A 13018-nucleotide genomic window follows, 5' to 3' on the forward strand; every position below is an offset into this window, starting at 1 on the left:
GGTATACCCACACAAGGGAATATTTCCTCAGCCATGAAAAGGAATGAACTGCATACTACAACATGGATGAACCTCAAAGATATCATGCTAAGTGAAAGGTACTGACACAAAAGGCCACATATTCTAGGATTCCATTTATATGAAATGTCCAGAGAAGGCAAATTTATAGAGACAGCAAATATATTAGTGGTTGCCGGGGGCTGAGAGCCAGGCGTAAGCAAACAAACACGAAGTTTCTTTCCGAGGTGATGAAAATGTTCTAAAATCAGGTTGTGGTAATGCTCGCGCAACTTGGTAAATCACTGAATCGTACACTTTAAAACAAGTAAATGTTTTGGCATATAAATTATACCTCAATAAAACTGTTAACATTAAACAAAAATAAAATTATATAAAGGCCTCCTTCACCTAACAAGGGTATTTTTCTCCACTACGTGTGCTAGTTCATTCAGTGACAGCCCAAAGAGCTATTAAACACACGTTGTAACACAGTGTGCTGGGCCTAGGATAGAGAGACAGATGTGGTAGCTTATATAAAGATGCCTATAGATCAATAAAGAAAAGATGGACAGCCCGATAGAAAAATGGGCAAAGGACTAGAGCAGGCGTTTCACAAAAGAAGATATCCAAATGGTAAACCACAGTTATAAGGAGGTACCAATATACACTCAGCAGGTGGTGAAGACAAAAACAGAACAGAAAATACCACATACTGGAGAGGATGTGGTACACCTGGAGTTCTCGTACACTGCTGGTGAGAGCCTGTTGAAGAACTGGCAGTATTTAGCAAAGCTGAACACGGCATCCTCTATGACCTGTCTAATCCCCTCCTTGGCACGTACCCAGCTGAGCTGTGTTCATATGTTCACCAGAAGACATGTACAGATCACATGTATAGTCCCAGCTATTTGGGAGGCTGAGGCAGGAGGATCCCTTTAGGCCTGGAGTTTGAGTCCAGCCTGGGCAACATAGCAAGACTCTGTTCCTCCCTCACCAAAAAAAGAGACATGTACAACCACATTCATATCAGCACTATTCATGATATCCCCACACTGGAAACAACATAATGTCCATCAACAGTAAAATGGATAAATTGTGAAATATTCATACAAAAAAAAACTCTACACTTAGAGAATGAACAAAATATTGCTACATATAAGTGACTTATGACGTAGAGCTAAAGAAGCCAAATGCTAACGTATCCTTACAACATGATTCCATTTGTGTGAAATTCCTAGAAGTCAGGACAGTGGTTATTTTGGGGAAGGGTAGTGGGGGTGCATGGGCTACCTAGAATGCTGGTAATAACCTACCCCTTGATCTGGGTGCTAGTTACACATAGCTGTTCTCCAGTCTGTATATTTGTTTATGTGCTTCTCTGTATGGATGCTATATTTCAATACAATTTGTTTAAAAATCACATGGTTCCTGACCTCAGAGAAATTGTAGTCTAGATTCTAGAGTGATGCCTTCTAAACTTTTTTGACTGTGCACCTCTATCAGTAAAACTCCCAAATATATGTATTTCTATTACCTATAAATTAAATACATGAATCATTAAACTAATAATCCTATTATAACATAATTAAAATTTTTTTAAATTATATTAAAATATATTTTGTATATAAGCAGACATTCTAATATTGTCTTCTGCACCATCGTGGATGTTTTCTATATTTCTTGGGGACCAGTGATCTTTAGAGTCAATTTCAAGAAGATATTGGGAAGTAAAAGAAAGTTAACGTGCTGAAAACAAGGATTTTGGAATTATGACTTTGGAACAATAAATGGGTCCAGTTCTCCCCTTGGAGTCAGGAAGAAACCTGGCTTCAGGCCTCCATGGAAGAGGACGTGTGAAGAGTTCTCTAGCCATTCCTTCCTCAATTCTCTGGTCTGGAATCTCAGCCAGAGTCCAGCCAAAGATTCTGAAACTTACATGTGTACAAGAGTCGCAGTAGGAGCATGTTAGACATGATACCTATTCCTGGGCCTCACTCCCAGAGATGCTGATTAGTGGGTCTGAGATGGGGCCCAGAAATCTGTGTTTCCAACAAAAACACCAGAATTTTCTGGAATATTGCTTGGACCATACTTGGAAGGTCGTCATACCACTTTTAGGTAGTATTGGTACCATCTGAGCATCGTCATCGATAGGTAAGAAGGATTGACCCTGGCACCTTGTTTGGCCAGGCCGACCATTTGAAAAGAAGGATGAGGAAGCCAAGCTAGGGGCAGACAGAACACAATAACAGATCAATGAGGAAAGAAAAATATTGTGCAGAACAAGGAATATAGAACAAGAAACAGGGGGGAGTGTGGTGGGAGAGGGAAGGGAAGGGGCAGAGGTAGGAGATACCACAGCCCAACTGTTACCCCTCCCCCTCACTCACGCACCTCCCCCCTTCCCTAGTGAAAGTGAAAGGTTTCATTTGCAGAAGCTTGAAGAAAGGAAAAGAGAAAGGAAGAAGGGGAGGAAAGGGCCTCAGAGAAATAAGCTGTGGAACCAGAAATAACACTTACGAATTGAAGTCTGCTTTGTGACTGCTCCTGCCTGGTGGGTGTGGGAGGGAGTTTCCGCCCCACTCCCACTCTTTCCTCACTGCACGGGGAAGTATGAAAATGAGATTGCCCTTGGGAGTAAATAACAGCAAAATATCCGAGAGGAGGAGCTGAGCAGAGATATGCAAAGCCACATAAAGACACAGAAAGTCTCCAGGGCCAAGACCCAACTCCAACTTGATGGCCACTATTAACATATCTAAAGCATGGAAAAATCCACCCTAAGAGGGCTGGAATCTCTTAGAAAAGCTTAAAAAGGAGGTTTAAGAGGTTTTTGGAGAGCTGATATCTTTCCTCTGTATCCTTGAGGCTCCTTTGCCCAGGGCCATATGGTCCTCACATCCTTGAAACACACGCATATACACACACATATGCACACACGTACGCACACAAAGAACTGCCCCTGATTCCCAGCCTGCTTCTCTAGCCCCAAAGATAAGCCGGATCCTAATTTCTTTTCCCAGCAGCAAGGCAGAAGCTGAGGTTTTCATTTGGAGGTGGTGCCCCGCTATCGAGGTGTGAAAATAGTTCTCCGGTGTTCATTAAAAGGAGCTTGGGTTGACACAAATCCCTGGGGAATCTTGAGCTTTGAAAAAAATGCACGCAAATGCCATGGGTTCTTGGCTTTCTTCTGGAAAAAGGGGCTGGCCAAGGAAGACTGTCAGGAATAGTCCTTTTCTTTCTCAGAACAAATCCCCACCACGAGTCTCCATTCTTTTGAAGACTAAAAATAAATTCAGAATTAATCACAATAGAAAAGGAACAGTCTCTTCAATGACTATAATTAGTTCTCCGTTTATTAATGAAGACTGAAATGATTAGGCTCATCCGAGTCCCAACTGTTTTGCTTACTAATTACACACCTCGTGTTACAGCCCAACCAGGTTCATTGCGCGCCGCACAGAGAAGAGCCAGTACACTGAGACGGCCGGGGTTGCAGTGGAGAAAGAGGTTAATGTCACAGGTGCCAAGGGAGGAGAGGGGAGGAATTTCTCAAATCCGTTTCCCCGAGAATTTGGGAGAAAGGTTTTTAAAGATTGGTGGGCAAAGGGCTAGGCAGTTGAGTTTGCTGATCGGCTGTGGTCGGCATGAAACCATAGGGGTGTAAAGATTGTCTTCTTGTGCTGAGTCAGTTCCTGGGTAGGGGTCTCAAGAGTTGAGTCTGTTCCTTGGTAGGGGCCACTGGTCTGGGTGGGTCAGCTGATCCACCGGAATGCAGGGCCCGGAAGTTACCTCAAAAACTAGCCTTAGGTTTCACAAGGGTGATGTTACCTACGGAGAAAGTTAAGAATATTTATGACCATCAGCTACGTGACTGCTGAGTAGCAACTATAGGGAAGCAAACTAGGGACAACGGCTGGTTATTATTTCTATTCTTAATTATGCCTGTGCCTTTGCAGAATTTAGGCCCGTACCACAGTTCTTGCCTTGCACCCCTTTATTATTAATAATTCACAAAGGGCTGTTTCACTAGGACAACTGGCCTCACTTCTCTAAACCTCAGTTTTCTCATCTGCAGGATAGGGGTGGTGCTACCTGTTTCACAAGGCCATGGAAGGGATTGTAGGAGGCCGTCTGGGGGATGTGCGTGGCCAAGGGTCCAGCTCTATCGAACGTACAGTTCCTTGTGCACAGAGCTGGCTTAAGACCAGAAGAAACTTCATTCGCTGGATTGAAAAGCCAGGGAGTCCTATGGAAACTTCCAGGCCTAGTATCATAGGGAGGTAGAGATAATGTGTGTTTACAGTCTAGACTAATAAAAATTCCTTCCAGAGCCTTTGGGTACAACCTTGGTGAGGAAATACAACACAGGCCTACATTCCTCTGGACTTCCGCAACAGGATCTCCCTGTCCTACAAAAGAGAATTCCCCAAGCCCTTCCCATGGTCACCACCTGAAGGTCAGAGCCTGAGAAGCAGCAATTAGTCCATGTGGGCTCGCGGGGCAGCCCGGAGACGGGGCAGAACGAGCTTCCTAACAACCATCTTGGAGACTGAAGGGCACATGACGGGGCCTTTCTTTGTGTTCAATGTCAATGACGATAGGACAGGGATGCCCTGCACTCCCAGAGGCCACTGTCCAGGTGCTTCAGCAATTCTGAATTCAGCAACACCTGAGCAAAAGGAATTTTGAACAAGCAAGGCAAGAAATGTACACGATGTTGTTAGTTGTCGAAGTGGGCAGTAGGTACGTGGTGGCTTATTATCCTATTCTCTCTACTTTTCTATAGGTTTGAAATTTTCTATAATAAGAAAAAAATGAAAAAGGAAATATTTTAATATAAGCACCTGAGCTTACTCCATGTACGTAACTCTTTTGCAAGACCTTCGGGATCTTAGTTAGAGCCTATTCACTCACAGTTTCCAAACAATTCCAACCAATTAATTATTTTAAGTCCAGTTTTTCAGTTCATGAAATACGGAACAAGGTATCTTGACAACAGGAGGGAGCTCCAGCTGACAGATTGACAGTAGGGGAGGATGGGAATCACAGAAAATCATTTAAAAAGACTCAAAAAAATAAAAAGTATCTTAGCCAGAACTATTTAGCACCCATCAAGAGCCCCTGAAGATGTTGGTAATAGATATTCATTAACATACAGAGCAGTATTATTCAGATATAAACATTATTCAAATATAAAGTACTATAAGAATGACAATGACCCCGAACCATCCCATTTTAAAAGTCAAGGCAGTGTGTAATACCTTTCTGAATAAACTTCATCCGCAGTGGCTAAATGACTTCAAGTTATTTCAAGTGTTTGTAAGTGTCAAAAGACAAAAGTATGACAAATTTAGTTTTTAAATTTTTAATTGGCTTTTATTTGTGATCCTAGAAGCCAGCATCCCTTCATTCTATGAAACAGAATGAGTGTTCCCACAAGCCGGGCAGAGGAGGTCAGTTTTATAGATGGAAAAGGGCTGAGGAAAGCAGAAACAAAAAGCAGATTGGTTATTTCAAAGTTGAAGGTTAAAGCAGAGGGCTCTTCCTTATCACGCCGGCTAAGACTGGCCTGTTTGGGGATTTGCTATTATCTCTCCCTCCGGATTTCTCACAAGGTCAGATAAACAACTTGGCTTTGGTTTGGTATCGCAGAACTTTAGCATGAGCAACTCCATTTTTGCTTGTTCTGTTGGGCCTAGGTCCAAACCAATGGCCTCCTGTAAAGTCTATGTGACATAAACGAACAGGACAGTTTCGATTACTGAGCAAATTCATTTGTTGGAACAACTCGTTTCCCAACCGAACTTAAACGAGACTGGTATTCATGTTGGTCACCAGGGTAAGAGGCTGGCAGTGGAGGGGGCAGGGAGGAGGAGGATTAACTTTTCCTTATAAATCCTGGCATTGTTTCATTAGCTAAAATGAGCTCATATTATTTTTGTAATCTAAAAAAGATTAAAAAGAAAATTAAGCATTTCTAATAAGTAAGGAAATAATAAACATAAGACTTTGTACCTGTGGCCCTTTACCAGGTTAGTTAGAGGGGTCAAGATGTATTAGCCTATGGTGAGTTCCTCCTTCCACCCGGGCTCTCTTTATAGGGGCTGAACCTGCTGGCCTCCTGATATCCCTGTGGGGGACCTTCAGACCTTGAACTCTGACCCCTGGCCTTGGTGAAAATCTTACTGAAGCCTCTTCAAACAATTGTCTCCCAGTGAGTTGGTATTAGGTCAAACCATGCAAAAATATGAATGACAGATCATTTGTAGCCTATACAAATAATGATTTTAACTTAATAGTATTAATGCAACATCTCCATCCACAGCTAACCCAAAGTGGGTAAAGCCAGTCCCATGGAAGCCTCCAATTCACCCAGTTCCTGCCGCATTCTTCACTGATCTCCCACTCTACGACACTTTGACTTATGTTGCCTGAGACGCATGGCACTCCACCCCCCAGCTTACCAGAATCTCTGAGAGATTGTGAAAAATTCAGATCCCTGGGACCAGCTGAGGGGCTTTTGAAACAAGGAGGTCTGGGATATCTGCATTCTTTTCTTAAATTACCCAGGTGATTTTCATGCGCAGACCTGGCTGAGAACATCGGAGTGGTGCGAGGCTTCCCACCCTTTGCTGCACATTAGAGTCACCTGGAGATTTCAGTGTGTCTGCGGTGGGAGCCAGGTAGCAACGCTTTGGGAAGATCTCTAAGTGATGTCGGTGTGAGGCCAAGGTTGGAGACCACCGTCATAGTGAATGATAGAGTCTGTTGAGCTTCATTTCCAGAGGCAGGAGCCATCTGCCGTCCAGAGCTGACCACATCATCAGGGAGCAAGAACTGTGCAGGGAGGACAAAGATCTGCCCATGCGGATGATTCTGGTTATGTTGTGTCAAGCTTACCCTGTTCTCTGGGATTGGATGTGCTGGCTTTGCCCACCTGGCTGTCTGTCTCCAGAGATGGGACACCTGCTAAGCTCACTGCCTCAGCCCCCCGCTCTGTTTCCTGGGCAGCCCCAACTCCTGCTGCCCACTCTGTGAGGGACACACACTTGGGAGTTGCTTTCCCTGCCTGGGAGTGCAGCCCAGGACCCACCAGGGAGCACGTTGCCGTGACGATGGTGGTATACTGCTCCCAGCCCCCTTCTGCCACTGCAAAAGTCCTGTGGAAAATAAGAACTCACAGGGCTCTTTTGATGCCTGGACTTCTCCCTAGGAAAGGGATGTGGGAGATTTTCTCCCCTCTGTGCTTTGGGAAGATGGAGCAAACGAGGGAACAATAGCCTCAAAACAAAAACAGAATTGTCCCAGTTTATTGAGATACTTGAAGCAACCTATTTTCTTACAGCAGGGATTATCCACTGTTATTGTCGTCATGATGTTTGTCAAGAGGAAAAAGATTGGGGAACATACGAAGGAGAAAGAGCCATTTCTTCAGGTGGAGGAGGAAGACAGGAGCAGGGACAAAGGAGAGAAAGCAGGGTGGTGGCTTCAAAGGACGAGTCTTAGAAGAAAGAGGATGGCAACAAGGCCTGGAGCAGGGCTGGGCAGCCGAATAAAGGAGCCTGGGACGAGGCCAGGAGGAGGACGAGACAAGAAGACTGACAAAGTACACTAGTTATCTACTGCTGTGGGGCACATTATTCCAAAGTGTAGTGACTTAAAACAACAATAAATATTTCTTACACTTTCTGTGGGTCTCCTGAGTCAACTAACTGGATGTTTCTGGCTTATGGTCCCTCAGGAGCTTCCACTCAGCACGTCAGTCAGGGCTGCAGTTATGTGAAGGCTTGACTGGGGCTGGGGGAGCCACTTCCAAGAAGGAGTGCACGTGCACACACACACACACACACACACACACACACACACATACACGCTGGCCAGCCAGTGGTGGCTCTTGGCAGGAGGACTCAGTTCCTTAACGTGTGGAGCACTCCACAGAGCTGCTTGAGCGTCCTTGGGACGTGGCGGCTGGCTTGCTTCAGGAGTCATCCCAGAGCCACTAAGACAGAGCTGCAGTATCTTTTATGACCTTGCTTCGGGAGTTACACATCTCATTTCTACAACGTCTTATTGGCTCTGCAGGTCACCCTGCACAGGACTGGGAGGGAATACACAAGGGTGTGAATACCGAGGGGTGAGCATCATTTAGCACCGTCTTGGAGGCTGGCTACTTCAAGGAGAAAACCCTTGCTCACTCACGGAACTGCCAAGTATGGCTGTGCAGGTTACTGCCCGTACAAGGAAACCCAGCAGATGGGGCAAGTCTCCAAGCCTCAATCCAGGCTGAACTTGACAGTCTGGCTGTGCCCCCAGCCAAAGCAGGTAGGCACACCTTTTTACAATATGCCTCTCTAGAAGAGGTACATGCACTGTTCCTACAAAGGTGCAGTCTGTGCCTCAGCCCTAATTTACCAGGACACTTTCAAATGTATGTACCAGAAGACCCAACTCTGAAAAAAGAAAATATAATAATGTATCGATTCATATACACGAAGGGTACAAGGGGCTGAAGCTTCAGGTGTGGCAGAATCTAGAGTCTCAAGCAGTGCTGTTGCCTCTTTCTGTCTCGTACCTCTGCCTATCTGTGGTTTTCTGTAACTCCGTGTCAGCTGTACTCTCCTAAAACTCTCTGACTACCGTGGCATCCAGCAGCTCCGGTGCTGCTGGCTGTTGGGTTCAGTCCAGCCACAGAGATTCTTTCTTGAGGCGTTTGCAATAAAACGTTCTGAGCCTGATTCTCTTTCCCCGTCCCTTGTACACTCGCTGTGGCGAGGAGATGGAGTATGCTGTGTGGCTTGGTCTGCAACGCATGGCTGCCCCTAGAAAGGAGGGATGGTTCAGTTCTAATCCAACAATTTTGAAGAAGGTCTCCCCCAACAGAACGTCCTGGATACTGGCTCCAGAAACAGGAGGAACGACAATGGGAAGGCAAAAATCACAGTGATTCATCACAGCCCGGTCAGCGTTCGACTGACCCTGCAGGGAGAAGGTTTGTCCTTGCTATGGTTGGAATGTCCCCTCCAAAACATTCAATTGGCAATAAATGTTGAAATTTAATTGCCAATGTAATAATATTGGAAGGTGAGGCCTTCAAGAGGTGATTAGGTCCTGAGGGCTCTGCCCTCACGGATGGATTAATGCCATTATCATGGGAGTGGCTAGTTATGGGTTAGTTATCGCAGGTGAGGGGGCCTGATAAAAGGATAAAGTTGGGCCCCCTTCTCTCTCTGTCTCGCGTGTGCTCACCGGCCCTGTGCCACATTAGGGGGCAGCGTGAGGGTCTCGCCTGCTGCTGGCCCTGTACTCTTGGACTTCTCAGCCTCCAGATTTGCAAGCCAAATAAACTTCTGCTGTTTATAAATTGTCCAGACTGTGGTATTTTTTTGTTGTTGCAGGAGGCAGACTGAGACGGTCCTAGAATTTGGGGTGGATGCTGGCCATCAGAGGATGGGCCAGACCCGTGCCTGGGCACAGAGGCCAAGGAGGACACTCGGGACTGCTGCTGCTCAGAGGCCTTGGTTTGCCCCAGGCGTGGCTGGTGGAGCCTCAGGTCACAGGCCTGTGGTCCAAGCTACGAGCCTGATATGGTTTGGATGTTTGGGCCCTTCAAATCTCACGTTGAATGTGGGACCTGGCAGGAGGGGTTCGGGTCCTGGGGGTGGATCCCTCATGAAAGGCTTGGTGCCCTCCCCACCGTACTGAGTGGGTTCTCGCTTTGTTAGTTCACACTCGAGCTGGTTGTTTAAAAGAGCCTGGCACCCCCTCTTGCTCCTACTCCCACCACGTGACACGCCTGCTCCCCCGTCGCCTTCTGCCTAGACTGGAAGCTCCCTGAAGCCCTCGCCAGAAGCAGATGCTGGTGCCACGCTCCGTGTACAGGCTGCAGAACCGTGAGCCAAATAACCTTTTTTCTTTATAAATTACCCAGCCTCAGGTATTTTCTTTATAGCAACACAAATGGACTCATACACAGCTTTTTTGACTTAAAAAGTAGAATTTTGTTTTCCGAATACTTTTAGCATAAACTGAACGAGGCAGTCTAGTCACTTATCAGTCATTCCATCAGATGTATCCGACGCGCTTTCCACTTGCCGTTCTGATGCCTCACGGTGGAACAATGTGTAGAGAGACGGGGAAATGTCGGTGCAAATCCGGGACTGGCTCCTTTTAGAATTTAACTCCCGGTGACCATTGCTTGTCAATATCTTCTCCCAGGCTTCAGCAGGGCTAGTCTGACTCTTCCTGGAGCTGAGGACCTCCCTGGCTTCGCCTGTTTCAGCGGTCCCAATTCTTGGGGTGAAAATTGTTCCCCTACTCCAGCCCCGGAAGACTTTTGAACAATCGGCATAGTCTTCTTCAGTCGAGGGCCTTATCGATCCCACCACATTACCACTCTTCAGCATTAAAAGTCTGTGCACCTTCCGTCACACAGTAATTCCTGCTTTATGCGGCCCTCTGTCTTGAGGCGAAAAAGAGAGAAAAACGTGGGTCCCTGAAATTCTGCTTCAGGCTGGGAAAACATGGCTCCTGTTAGCTGGATTCTGCCATCAGACACAACCCCCTGGTAGCACACTCTATGGCTCCCTCCTTCCCCTTTAAGGGTTCTTAACTGTATGGTAGTAACCCTACCAAGAACGATTTAAGATTCTGCTCATTTCTGCATTTTAAAATCTGGCTCGGTGAAATTTTGCAGGAGAAATGGCTTCTATTTTTAAAGGGGCTGATTCTTTCTTTCTTCTGATCATTTTCAAGGAAAATTTGAACTTAATAGAGCAGTTTTGAAATCTCAGCTGCACCACGGATTCTTCCCAAGCTATGTGGAGCTGGGTCGGGGTTTCAGAAAGTGTGGGTCATGTCTGTTGGGGGTCTGGTGGTTCGTTAGACAATCATAAGGGACATAAGCCTGAGCGTTTAAAATGGTGTGAAATCGAATATTCAGACTTTCGTGATTTCATGAATGGCATTGCCAGGACAAGGTGAAAGTAGACAGCCATCAGCTCAGAACTGACTGAAAGAAGCATGTTGGTAAACAAAAGTGCTATTGGTTTGCAGATGTGCCAGAAATCACACGGAAAGGTGGCTTTGCTGCCTGTGACTGCTGTAATTACTACAAAACAATGCACATTTATTCTCTGACAGTTCTGGAGGCCAGAAATCCAAAATCGGTTTCACTGGGCTGAAACGATGGTGCTGGCAGGTCTGTGCTCTGTCCAAAGGCTGTCAGGGAAAATCCAGTCCTTGTGTCTTCCGGCTCCCCTGGAGGCTGCCGGCATTCCTTGGCTTGTGGCCCCGTCACCCCAATCACTGCCTCCAGGGTCACATTGCCACATTGCCACCTCTTCTTCTGCGTGTAGTAAAATCTCCCTCTGTTTCCCTTGTGTATGGATACCTTTGATGGCATTTGGACCAACCCAAATGATTCAGGATACTCTCCCCATCTCAAGAGTCTTAACTCGATCACATCTCCAAAGTCTTTTTTTTTTTAATAATTTTTATTTATTTATTTTTTTTGCTAAACAAGGTAACATACTCACAGCCTCCAGGGACTAGGACATGAGCACCTTTTAGGCGGCCATTATTCAGACTGCCACGGTGGCAGAGGAAGTTTGGAAAGCGCAGAGCAGGTGAAGAAATAAGACTCTGCGGCCAGAATTCACATCCCTGCGGGTCTCCACTGACTGCTGTAGACTGGAGTTGCCCTCTGCTTGGGCTTCCGTCTCACTGAGGGCCGGATGTGCAGGCGGGAGGAGGGGCGAGAGGACAATAAGCTCCAGCCCCTTGTTGTCTTTGGAGGAGAAACGCTTGTGGGAGTCACCCTGGACCCATCCACCAGAACCTGGGATTCTTGGAGAGGATGTGATTAGTCGGTAATAGCCAGCCACCTTTGGGTACAAGAATTTCAAATTGCTCAGGTTCAAGTGAATGTTGTTTTACTCCATACAGATCTCTACCTTGGGGCCCCACCTGAGATTCACACTGTGTTTATTTAAATTGCTTTTGAAATGTTAATCACCGAATGTTAATAAACAGAGTAATTATTCTTGATTTTCTTTAGGGGTTCCACTTATTAAAGGGAACTGATATTATTCATGATTTCACAAGGAAACATGAGATCTATAAGTAGGTTAATGTGCTTTGCACATGAAATTAACGAAGACGTTTTCTTATTGCATAATCAGTAAATTAGAAACGGGATTATCGCATTCTAGGGGAAGGTGCTGCAACGACTTCTCGATGGATCTGATTAGTGCATTCACAGTGAGCGCTTTCTCTTGGAAGCCTTTCTGGAGGGAGGGTTTAGCAACTGAACTCATGTAATTCAGCAAGTTGTGTTAAAGTGTGCAAATGAAGCGAGTGGGAGAGAGGAAATGCATTGCGTATCTCGATCAGCTTTGACGAGACCTGCTCCCACACCCATGCGCAGCACCCACACTCTGCACATCTGCGCGGGCCTGTTGTTACTCTGACTCCGGTGGCACCAGGGGGTGACGTCTCCTTTGGCCAAGCAGACAAGAACTGACCAAGAGACGAGAGGCACTCCAGTCTGCAGCTGGCGGGGAGCAGAAGCCAGGCGAGCGGCTTGCTCTTTCTCAGAGCCGCGTCCTCAGAACGTTGGCAGGGAGGCAAGTTCAAAGTGCCCCAAAGGTATGGCCTGGCAACCTTTCTTTGACATGCTCTTCCTGGACCTCACTAGGTCAGGGAGAGATGCTGGCTCTGATCCACAACAAAGGACTTTCATAATTTTTGCTCCTGTCTCCTGCTTTCTGCAGATCCTTGATTCAAATCCCAGCGTAGGGTCTTTTTGCTAAATGGGATCCTTTTAAATAAAAGAGGCATTGTTAGAGAAGCCAGGAGGGCTTCATTGCTGTGATCGGGTTTTTAGTCAAACACAGCAGACCTCCTCGAGGAGAGAGGACAAACTACCAGGTCAGGCCCACAGGCTAGGGAGAGAGAAAGATTCCAGTCTGAGTTGGTGAGACACACGAGAGGAGGGAGACCTTGCCGCTTTTAGTCA

The sequence above is a fragment of the Propithecus coquereli genome, unplaced genomic scaffold, assembly GCF_000956105.1.
Source record: "Propithecus coquereli isolate 6110/MARCELLA unplaced genomic scaffold, Pcoq_1.0 Scaffold435, whole genome shotgun sequence".
NCBI classification, from domain to species: Eukaryota; Metazoa; Chordata; class Mammalia; order Primates; family Indriidae; genus Propithecus; species Propithecus coquereli.